Below are 10,755 nucleotides of genomic sequence, written 5' to 3'. Positions count from 1 at the left end.
TTAGCCACATACTTTGATGCATCAGCCTTAATCTTTTCAAAAATGTAGTTGCAGTAGGGGTTAGAAGTCCTTCACACTTATCTATTTCCTTTTGCACCACACATAACCTCTTCATGAGATACTCTCTAATATACTCTAAGCAAGTGATAATAGGTTTATCCCCACCTTCATACAGCTTAGAATTGAATACCTCACAAAGGTTATTCAACAAACAATCAGTATGTGCCCTTCCTGAATAATAGATATTAACATAAGACAATTACTCATATAGTAAACACACAACAGGGAAGATTAACATTTCTCAATAAATTTCTAGAAACTTACCACTAAAGTGAGATTTAGCCCAAGTGTTTGATGGGATCTTAGACACCCAAGCATGAGCCTCTGCATTGATCTTCTTCAACTCATCCATTGCTCTGTTAAAATGATTGACTGTTGTTGCTCTACCACACTCCCAAAGCTGGTCACTTAAGTCTTTTCCTTTCCATTGTTTCTTCATGTTTTCCTGGATATGCCTCAAACAGAACCTGTGTTCTGCACTAGGGAATACCTTCTCCATTGCTGGTATTATTCCCTAAACAAAAGTCAATGTATGCAACATTAGTTAACCAAATGTATTTAGAAAAGGAAATAAAAAAAGTTAGCTGGTACACACTTTTTGTCTATCTGAAATGAAGGTAAAGTTTGAATTTGGTCCCAAATCCAAATCTTCTCCTAACAGTTCCAAGAACCAGGTCCAATTACTTGTTGATTCTGTCTCTACCACTGCATATGCTACAGGGTATATGCCATTGTTTGAGTCTAACCCTACAGCAGTTAACACTTGCCAGGGTAAGGGCCCTTCATGAAAGTACCATCTAGACCTAGAAAACCTCTTAATCCAGATTTGAATCCTAACTTCAATGCACCTAAACAGACATATATTCTTCTAAAAGTTCTTGTGGTAACAGACAGGGAGGTTTCTGGATACACATCAATCCGAACTGTTGTACCAGGATTAGTGTTGAGTAGCTCCAACACATAATCCCTCAAAAATCCATACTGTACTTGGTAGTCCCCACTAATGATACGCTCAACCATTGACTTTGCCTTAGCAACCTTTTGCAATGACATTCCTACCTCCAGTTTCTTCCACAACTCTTCGTGTAAAGCTTTCACTGGAATTTTAGGGTTACTCTGTATTTGTTGAACAATTAAGTTTGCTACGTATCTGGAAGTGCAAGCTTTAACCGCCCTTGTTTGCAAACATTTATGCTCATCCTGTACTGTTTTCACCAACCAATCCTGATTTTCATTAGCCCTCGATATTTGGACTGCCCATGGACATGTACCTTTATTGGCAATTACAACTTTACCCTTGCACTTTTCCCTACTTCTAGTTGAGGGCCCACCACCATCAACTCCTGTAGAAGGCTTACTTACAAGACCTTTACATTTCACCCTAATCCAGATTTTGTCATTTTTGGCTAGGTATAAAGATCTCCTTGTTGCTACAGCATGTGAGTTCATGTAGTTTTTAACATCAATCTTGGTTTTGAAGACCTGGCCAATCTGAAATGGTTTAACATGAACCTATCCATGTGAGCATGTACTTGACTTACTCAACTCTTTTAGCAGTCTCTTCCTATCATCTTCATGAAATCCTGCAAATTGATAATCATCAGTGGCAATAACTTCCAACTCATTATCAACCATGTCAATCCCTTCATCTTTTGAATGATTGTTCAAGATTCCATGTTCATCTACATCAACAGCATTATGGAATTCACTCATGTCTACATCTACATCAAATTGTATGTTAGACTCATCCACATTGTATTCACTGTCATCAGAATCATCTCCACTATCCTCATAACCATGGCCTCTCTCAGAGTAGAAAGCTTCTCCACTATCATCACTCACCATACCCTCTAGATAATCCACTTCTGGTTGTTTTTCAAATGAAGTTTCAACATTAAACTCAGCATCATAATCAGCATAAAGTGAGTAATCCTCTATAAATGGTTCATAATCATCAACTGTTGCAGTATTAGGTCCATCATCAGCTTGGCAGCTTGGTTCCTATACATGGTAAGTTCCCAATGGTTCTTCAGTTTCAACTGCACTAGTGATCACTTTTTCTTGAGTTTCAATTTCATGATTCACCGCTTCCTTTTGAATGACATGACTTTGTTTGCCTTGTGACCTTATAAATGGTACAATACTCTTTGAGTAATGTTGGCCTTCATCAACATCTAACACTTGAGACTGCTCATAATCAGGGTTCATAGACTTGTTTAGATCAAGCTTTTTACTACATGATCCTGCTTCTCTCCTACAAGGTTTCTTTCTATTCATTTCAGGTGACACACTATCAGGCTCCAACACTTCAATAACAACTTTAGAAGGAGACTTGTAATAAGTAGCTACCCTTGTCTGACCAGTTTCAATATACACCCTGATAAGTCTGTGTTTAGGGACATATGATACCATTTTAAGTACATCTTGATCATTACCTAAAGGCATTAAGCCATAGTCCAAAGGGTATTCAGGGATATAGAAATGGTAGTAAAGGGTTTGCTCATTTTTGTACCCTAGTTCTCGAACCATGTCGTCAAGCTCATGAACTGAAAATAAATCAGTGTCAACATCATCTACATATGCTACAACACCATCAACGTATTTCCTTCCAGGTGCTTTGGTGAAGACACCACTGTAGTGTATCTTCAACGTGAAATAGTTGTCACAACCTTCTGTAAACACAAAAAAAAAGAGTAAAACCAATGATTTCCTTACGTCAACACAATAGACCAAGAAAAAACAAGTTTTGTTGTAGTATTGTACCGTATCTTTTTCCTAAGTCCTCAACGGTTACAAATTTTTCTCGAACACACCATATTGATAGCACCATTGCAATTTCTGCAGCTTAAAACCCTAAATCCCAAATTTATGTTCATGTTTCTGCGATGGGAATGAACCGGATGACAAAACCAGTAACTGGTTATCTTCTTGGAAGAGGGACGGGTAGTGATGTGCAAGCAAGTAATCATTTCATATTAAAGAGAGAAGGTTACAACTGAAATGACGAAATTACCCCTGCAATATTTTATTAAAAAATGAGTTAACAGTGAAATGCTAACGGAGTGAGCCGGAAGGACCATTTGTTAAAAGTTTTGAAACCACAGGGACCATCTGTGAGGTTTTTTGAACTTAGAGACTAAACTTGATATTTCTGGAAACCACAGGGACCATTTTTGAAGTTTTCTCTAATAATAATTATAATTTGGTAATTAGGTTAAATAAATATCAAATCTAAAGTGTATTCATGTATAAACTAAATTTCAATATTAAAATAATATCTTTAATTCTAATTAAAAATTTATGTTTTTTAACTTTTAACATATTATACTTAATTTATTAGTTTAATATATTGTTGGATGTAAACCATTATCATTTTAAATGTATAATTTTTGAACAATTCATATAAAATACTTAAATTATTAATTAAAATATAACATTATAGGCTCAACTTAAATATAAATTTTATTTAACTTAAACAACCCAAAAATTATTTTATAAATAGTTAAAAGTGATAAATTGTAGTGACTTTCTAATAATGATTGTAAGTTGGTTAATAAGGTTAAATAAATATCAAACTTAAAGTGTAATCATAAATAGACCAAATTTTAATTTTAAAATAATATCTTTATTTCTATTTATAAAGTTATGTCTTTCAATTTTAACATATTATACTTAATTTATTAAATTTAAAATGTTATTGCATGTAAACTATTATCAGTTTAAAGCTACAATTTTTGACTAGTTTGGACAAAATACTTAAATTGTTAATTTAAATATAAATTTAAGTTCCACTAAAAAAACCAAATAATATTTTGTAAATAGTTAAAATTGATAAATTATAGTGATAAATGCAAAAACTAAATTGTAATATTAGTTTAACTAAAATATTTCATAAATATATTTATATAATCGTTAAAAAATTACAAATAAGTAGTTTAAAATAACTTATAATAACAATAGTTAAAAATAACTCTATATAAATGATTATATTGTTACCTTTAATGTAACACCCAAGTCTGGAAGGCCAAGAAAGGAAAGAAAACCCTAATTTAAAGCGGCGACTCGGAGAGTCCAAGGAGGAACTCAGCAATTCCGAGCGGGATCCGGGTCGAGGAGTAAGTGACCGACTCGGCGAGTCGGCCAAGGGGACTCGGTGAGTCTGGTCTGTGTGAGGAAAACACTAAATTCGGGACTTGGAGCCTATTTAAGCGCCTCATTCTCTTCCCTAGGGTTCCTTTACTGCCTCTCTAACCCAGAACACCAAACCCTAGCCGCTATATCCATTGTTTGAGCCAATTGTTGCCTTGAAGAGTGCATTAAAGCTTGGAGAAGGAAGAAGGATCTTGGAGGTGCAAGAAGGGGCTATAGATCTGGGATTGGGAAGATATTTCTGAGCATTTGGAGGTAATAAACTATTTCTTGGACTCTTTTGCACCTAGATCTATGTGTGGGTGTTGGGGCTTTTTAGCCATAATGGTATCCATTTGAGTTAAAAGCCAGATCTGAAGTTGCTACTTTGGATCTAAGCATATTATGGTCTTGAGAAGCATAAAGTATCTGCCCTTGAGTTGATTATGGAGCCTCTTTGCCCTAAACCCTAGTTTATGGTGTATTTTGCCTAGATCTCCTTCTCTACACGTAAAGTTTGCAACTTTACGTGAGGAATAGGCTTGGGAAGGGTAGATCTACAGTTTGGAGTCCATGCATGACTTAAAAGTCCTCTGCATGTAAGGAGATCTGAATGGACTCGTTGATTCCTTTGAGTGGACTCGGCGAGTAGCATGAAGATTAGGAGCAACTCGACGAATGGGATGAACAGCTTGTCGAGTCAGATGAAGATTTCCTTGTACTCGGCGAGTCTGCTCTTGGACTTGGTGAGTCAGGTCGTGAAACCCCAAACCCTTCGAATTGAGACTTGAATTAGTGAGTCGAGTGGAGACTCGGTAGTTGGACAGGTCAGGACTCGAAAATCAGTAGACTCGGCGAGTCATGGACTGCCTTGGCGAGTCGAGATGCGAATGGAAGGACTCTGAACAGATGAACTCGGTGAGTAGGGTTGACCTGGAACGATTGACTTTGACTTTGACCAGAGTTGACTTGGTTGTCTCCCGGGGGTCAGTTAGACTCAGTGTTGCATTGATATTGGTAGTTCCGGGAGCAAGCAGAGCAGGAGTACAGAGAGTCGCCGGGCAGCAGCTAGTGAGATCATCAGCAAGTTCAGCCAGTACAGGTGAGTTTCCCTTTGTGTGAATGGGTCTAAGGCCACAATACCGGCCCATGTAGTTATGAATAGAAGGCCCGAGGGTTAGCTCTAGGCACAGTATGCTAGTATGATATTCAGAACGAGGTCCATTAATAGCGGGCAGGTGCCCAAGGAGTTGTTTATATGATAGTTTATACTTGTTGTTTGTGTGATACATGTATGTTCCTGGTAGGGAGGTAAGTGTGGGCGAGGTCCTATATCTTACCAATAATAGAGTATGGATGGTGTTCCACATCTCATTAGTAGCAGAACAGGGGCAAGGCCCAAGTTAGGGAAGGAGTGAGAGTGGGCTAGGCCCGTATCTCACTACCAGTAGGAGCGTGGATGGGGTTCCATGACTCATCAGTAGCAGGACAAGGGCGAGGCCCAGGATAGGCGAGGTCTTAGGACAAGATCAGGCGTATGAGTTTAGCTTACGTGTTGTGATATGTTTATGTGTTATTATTTGTTGGCAGGCGAGGCTGTGTGACAGGCGAGGCCTAATTGAAACAGATATGTATCCGAGCAGGGCTCGAAGCCATGCGGGGCCTGGAACGGCGGGTCCGTTGTAGCGGGCGAGGCCCAAGGCAGGGGGCGAGGCCCAAGATAGTGGGCGTGGCCCCGTATATGCAGTATGTGGTTATGCATGGTATGTGGTAGGGTGGGGAACTCACTAAGCTTCGTGCTTACGGTTTTCAGTTTTGGTTTCAGGTACTTCCGGTAGCGGAGGGAAGAGCTCGGGGTGATTGCATGGCACACACCATTGATTAGACAGCCTGGAAATGTTTTACTCTGATAACGAACATGTGTTTTGGAAATTAATACTCTGTTTATGTTTTGGATTGATGATTTTGCTTTAAGTAATGTTTTATTAAAAGAAATTTTTGGTCTTAAATTTTGGGTCGTTACAAGTTGGTATCAGAGCCTTGGTTTGAGGGATTCGGACATGCTCTCGGGTGTGTCTGAACTCAAACTGAGGAATTGGTATAAAGGTTTTCAAAATGAAAATTCAGATTGTAAAAAGAAAGTTTTAAGAAAGAAAACAGTTTTAGAAAAGCAAAAAGAATTCAGAAAGAAAAGAACTTTGAAAAGAGAAAAGAGGTGTGGTGCATGCAATCAACCGAGCTCAAGTAAGTACCCCAAAATACCCATACAATTTTATGTTATGAATATCGGTTAATAGAACATCATGCTAGATTAGGACTAATGGTCTAGGGAGGATGCCTTATGTGCCTGTTATATGTGCTTTGAGTTGCATAATAGTGCTGACTAGATAGTAGTAGGATAGCATGTTTAGGTTATGCCTGAGTTTATGAGTTTGTGTTGCATGTTAGTTCAGATTCTTGCTATGTTGATATGATTGTTTGAGTATGTTATGGTTATATTTTCCCTTGTCTGAATGATGCTTGCTTTGTGAATTGTGGGATTCTGAGTTATGGGAGTTAGCCATTAGGTGGATACAACACGTCACATGTAATCAGGGTTGAATAATCTCAGAGTGTTGGGTTTGGTCCTATTGCGCAGCTCTTGTTTGAGTCCAACCGTTATAAGGACAAGTCTTTTACTTGAAGGATTATCTGAGCCTCATCACATGTGACGGTATCCAGGTGATGGCTAATTAGCATCACAAGGAGACCTTCAGCAGCTGAGGACTGGTTTGAGTTGAGTCAGAGGTTTCCCTAGGGTAAGCCTAGGATGAGGTAGTGCTGGGAGCAGTAGTAGTAGAACAGGGACATGGTGGAGTCGAAGCAGTTCTTGAGGAAAGTATGGATAGATGTGGAAGGTAGTATGGGCCCGTACTACTGAAAGCAGAGGATCCGTACTCGATTCAGGAAAGGCCGAGACAAGACCGGGGACCTGGTAGTGCGTGTGTTTGGTCTCGCAATAGTGATGAGTATTCTGATAGTGGTTGTGTCATATATTTCAGCATGGTGACGTTGCGAAAGAGACCAGTGAGCGGGTCAGGCACCGGAGAGGGATCAGGCTCGGGTTTAGGAGCCGAGCAGCTCGAGGAGCGGATGAGGGAGTTGATATCAGCTGTGGTTACACGCAGAATACTAGACCAGTCTCCTATGATCTTTGGCACGGTCAAGGAAGGTATACTGGAGATTTTGGATGAGAGGCTGGGAGCCTTCCGTACCGAGATGATGGCTTTGATGGGGGCGCGTACCTTGACATTTCAGGAGTTCAGGGCTTGCGGGGCACCAGATTATCATGGGGATAGGGACCCCATCGCTAGCAGCAAATGGTTGGCTGATGTTGCCAACGCGTTCCGTACGAGGCAGTGTCCTGAGGAGGACAAGGTCAGACTCGCTTCCTGTCTTCTGAAGGACAGAGCGAGGGATTGGTGGGAGGAGATTGGTCACGCTCTGGGGAATGATGCCGCGTTGGACGCGATGACTTGGAGGGATTTCTCGGTCAGGTTCAGGGCGGAGTTTTCGCCAGTTATTGAGGTGCAGCAGTTGGCACGGGAGTTTTAGGACTCATCAGTAGCAGGACAAGGGCGAGACCCAGGATAGGCGAGGCCTTAGGACAGGATCAGTCGTATGAGTTTAGCTTACGTGTTGTGATATGTTTATGTGTTATTATTTGTTGGCGGGCGAGGCCCTGTGACAAGCGAGGCCTAAGTGAAACAGATATATATCCGAGCGGGGCTCGAAGCCAGGCGGGGCCTGGAGTGGCGGGGTCGTTGTAGTGGGCGAGGCCCAGGATAGTGGGCGTGGCCCAGTATGTGCAATATGTAGTTATGCATGGTATGTGGTAGGGTGGGGAACTCATTAAGCTTCGTGCTTACGGTTTTCAGTTTTGGTTTCAGGAACTTCCGGTAGCGGAGGGAAGAGCTCGGGGTGATCGCATGGCACACACCTTTGATTAGACAGCCTGAGAATGTTTTACTCTGATAACGAACATGTGTTTTCGTAATTAATACTCTGTTTTATGTTTTGGATTGATGATTTTGCTTTAAGTAATGTTTTATTAAAAGAAATTTTTGGTCTTAAATTTTGGGTCGTTACATTTAAAATCAAAAAAATAATGTTTGACGTTTTAAATTATTATAATAATAGAAATTAAAACATTAAGCAAATAAATTTTAAAAAATTAGTTAAAAATAACAACTATAAATAATATTAAACCATATATAATTTTTATTTTTATTGATGTGTAACTCGCGAGTAAAAATCATTCAAACGATTGGGATTATGACGTTATAATAGATTTATATATTATCATATAATTCAAAATAATCAATATATTATATCAAATTAATATACGAATTATTATATCAAATTAAACAACAAGCGTTAGTGTTATATTTTAAAAAATATATATTTGTAAAGACTTCAATTATATAGCTGTTTCTACGCATTACAATGTCAACTCAAATATAAAATTCAATTTCATTTAAAAAAAACTAAAGAATATTTTGTAAATAGTTAAAAGTGATAAATTGTAGTGATAAAAGCAAAAACTAAATTTTAATTTCAATTTAACTAAAATATTTCTTAAATATATTTTTATAATCGTTAAAAGTTTCCAAATAAGTAACTTAAAATAACTTATAAAAATAGTTAAGAACAACTCTATATAAATGATTATATTGTTAGCTTTAAAATAAAAAAACAATGTTTGATGTTTTAAATAATTATAATGATAGAAATTAAAACATTAAGCAAACAAGTTTTAAAAAATTAATTAACAATAAAAACAACTATAAATAACATCAAATCATATATTATATTTAATTTTATTTATGTGTAACTCGCGAGTAGAAGTCATTTAAACGATTGAGATTATGAAGTTATAATAAATGTATATATTATCATATAATTCAAACTAATCAATATATTATATCAATTTAGCATATACAAATTATTATAACAAATAACAACAACTTTATTGTTATATTTAAAAAATCATATATTTATAAAGTCTTCAAATATATATATATATATATATATATATATATATATATATATATATATATATATATATATATATATATATATATATATATATATATATATATATATATATATATGTGTTTCTGCGTAACGCGCGGACATTCGTCTAGTATATAAATACTTAGAAAAAAAAAACAATTAAGCCCGGTTGAACAGGGATGCGTCTCTTCCAAAATAATCCACTCACATCTTCATAATCTGCTTTAACCAAAAGATATATTTCCTTGTTTGCCAAAAATAAAAGTTTGTGCCAAGATCTGGAAACAGAAGTTTTTTTTCTTTTTTTTTTACTGTAGCCATCGGATACACAACCTATAGGATGGATTTGAAAACAAAAAATGATTTTAAAAAATGTTTTAATGGCTTAAGAAATATAGTAAACAAGACCCGTAACCCGTTTATTACTAGATAAGGGCTTAAGAAAAACGATTGTTGGGTTCATGAACATGCTTAGATTACTGGGCTGGTAAAACAGCTTGGGAAAAACGATTATAAGGATAGTAAACAGCCCTGGAAAATTTGACTAATGGTTGGTAATAAAATAAAAACGATTATGTAAGGATTTTATGGTTTAAAAAAGTTCCCGATTTGATTCGTGAACTGTTAAATGTGATTTGAATAAATAGTTTGGGCCTGCTTAAAAATTGATTGGGATAAACGAATTGTGTTGGGGCTTAAACCAATTATATGGTCCAGTTTAATGGGTATAGAGTGATAAAATGAAACGTTTTTTTTAAGGTATTCACTTATTGTGGCTTAAAAAATGATAATACAAGCTGTTTATCAATAAAAAAATATTCAAAAATATGGTTTGAGGTTAAATAAATAAATAAATAAGGCGATCGGGCTTAGATAGGGTTAGGGAAAATAGATGACATTGGGTGTATAAAACTGAAGATCTAAGTTTTTAATTTTTTTTAGAAAAAACTAAAAACTAAAAAACTATATTTAGCACTAAGAACTTTTAACTTTTAGTTTAAAACAAAATGTTTCAAATCCAAAAACTACTTCAAGTTCGCTAAACACCCCCATGCTATTCAGATCACTTCCAACTTCTAGATATTCACTACTAGCTTCCAACTATTTTTAAAATCAATCATTTATTTTAGTTAAGTCATTTTATGTAATTTTACATGTTTAAAAGTTTTCAGTTACTTTTGTCGAATACTCGTACAAATAGAAATACAGCTTCCAACTTCTAGATGAGAAATTAATTATATTCCTACTTTTTGTGTCTAATATCCGCTTACCTATTTTAGATAGTGATAAGTATCATTTAATTTGATTCAAATTTGAATGAAATGTTAAATTTGTACATTTGTCATCATCTTAAATAGGTAGGAAGAAAATTATAAACAAAAGATAGGAGGATATTTAATTTCTCCTTCTAGATACTCACTACTAGCTTCTAACTAATTTTGTTGAACACGCGCTATGTCGATAAACAACAGAGAAAAGAAAAAACAGTTAATGAAAAACTTTTTACCGTTC

This window comes from Lactuca saligna, chromosome 9 (genome assembly GCF_052625555.1).
Source record: "Lactuca saligna cultivar CGN05327 chromosome 9, ASM5262555v1, whole genome shotgun sequence".
Taxonomy (NCBI): Eukaryota; Viridiplantae; Streptophyta; class Magnoliopsida; order Asterales; family Asteraceae; genus Lactuca; species Lactuca saligna.
Note: the sequence above shows the minus strand (reverse complement) of the source record.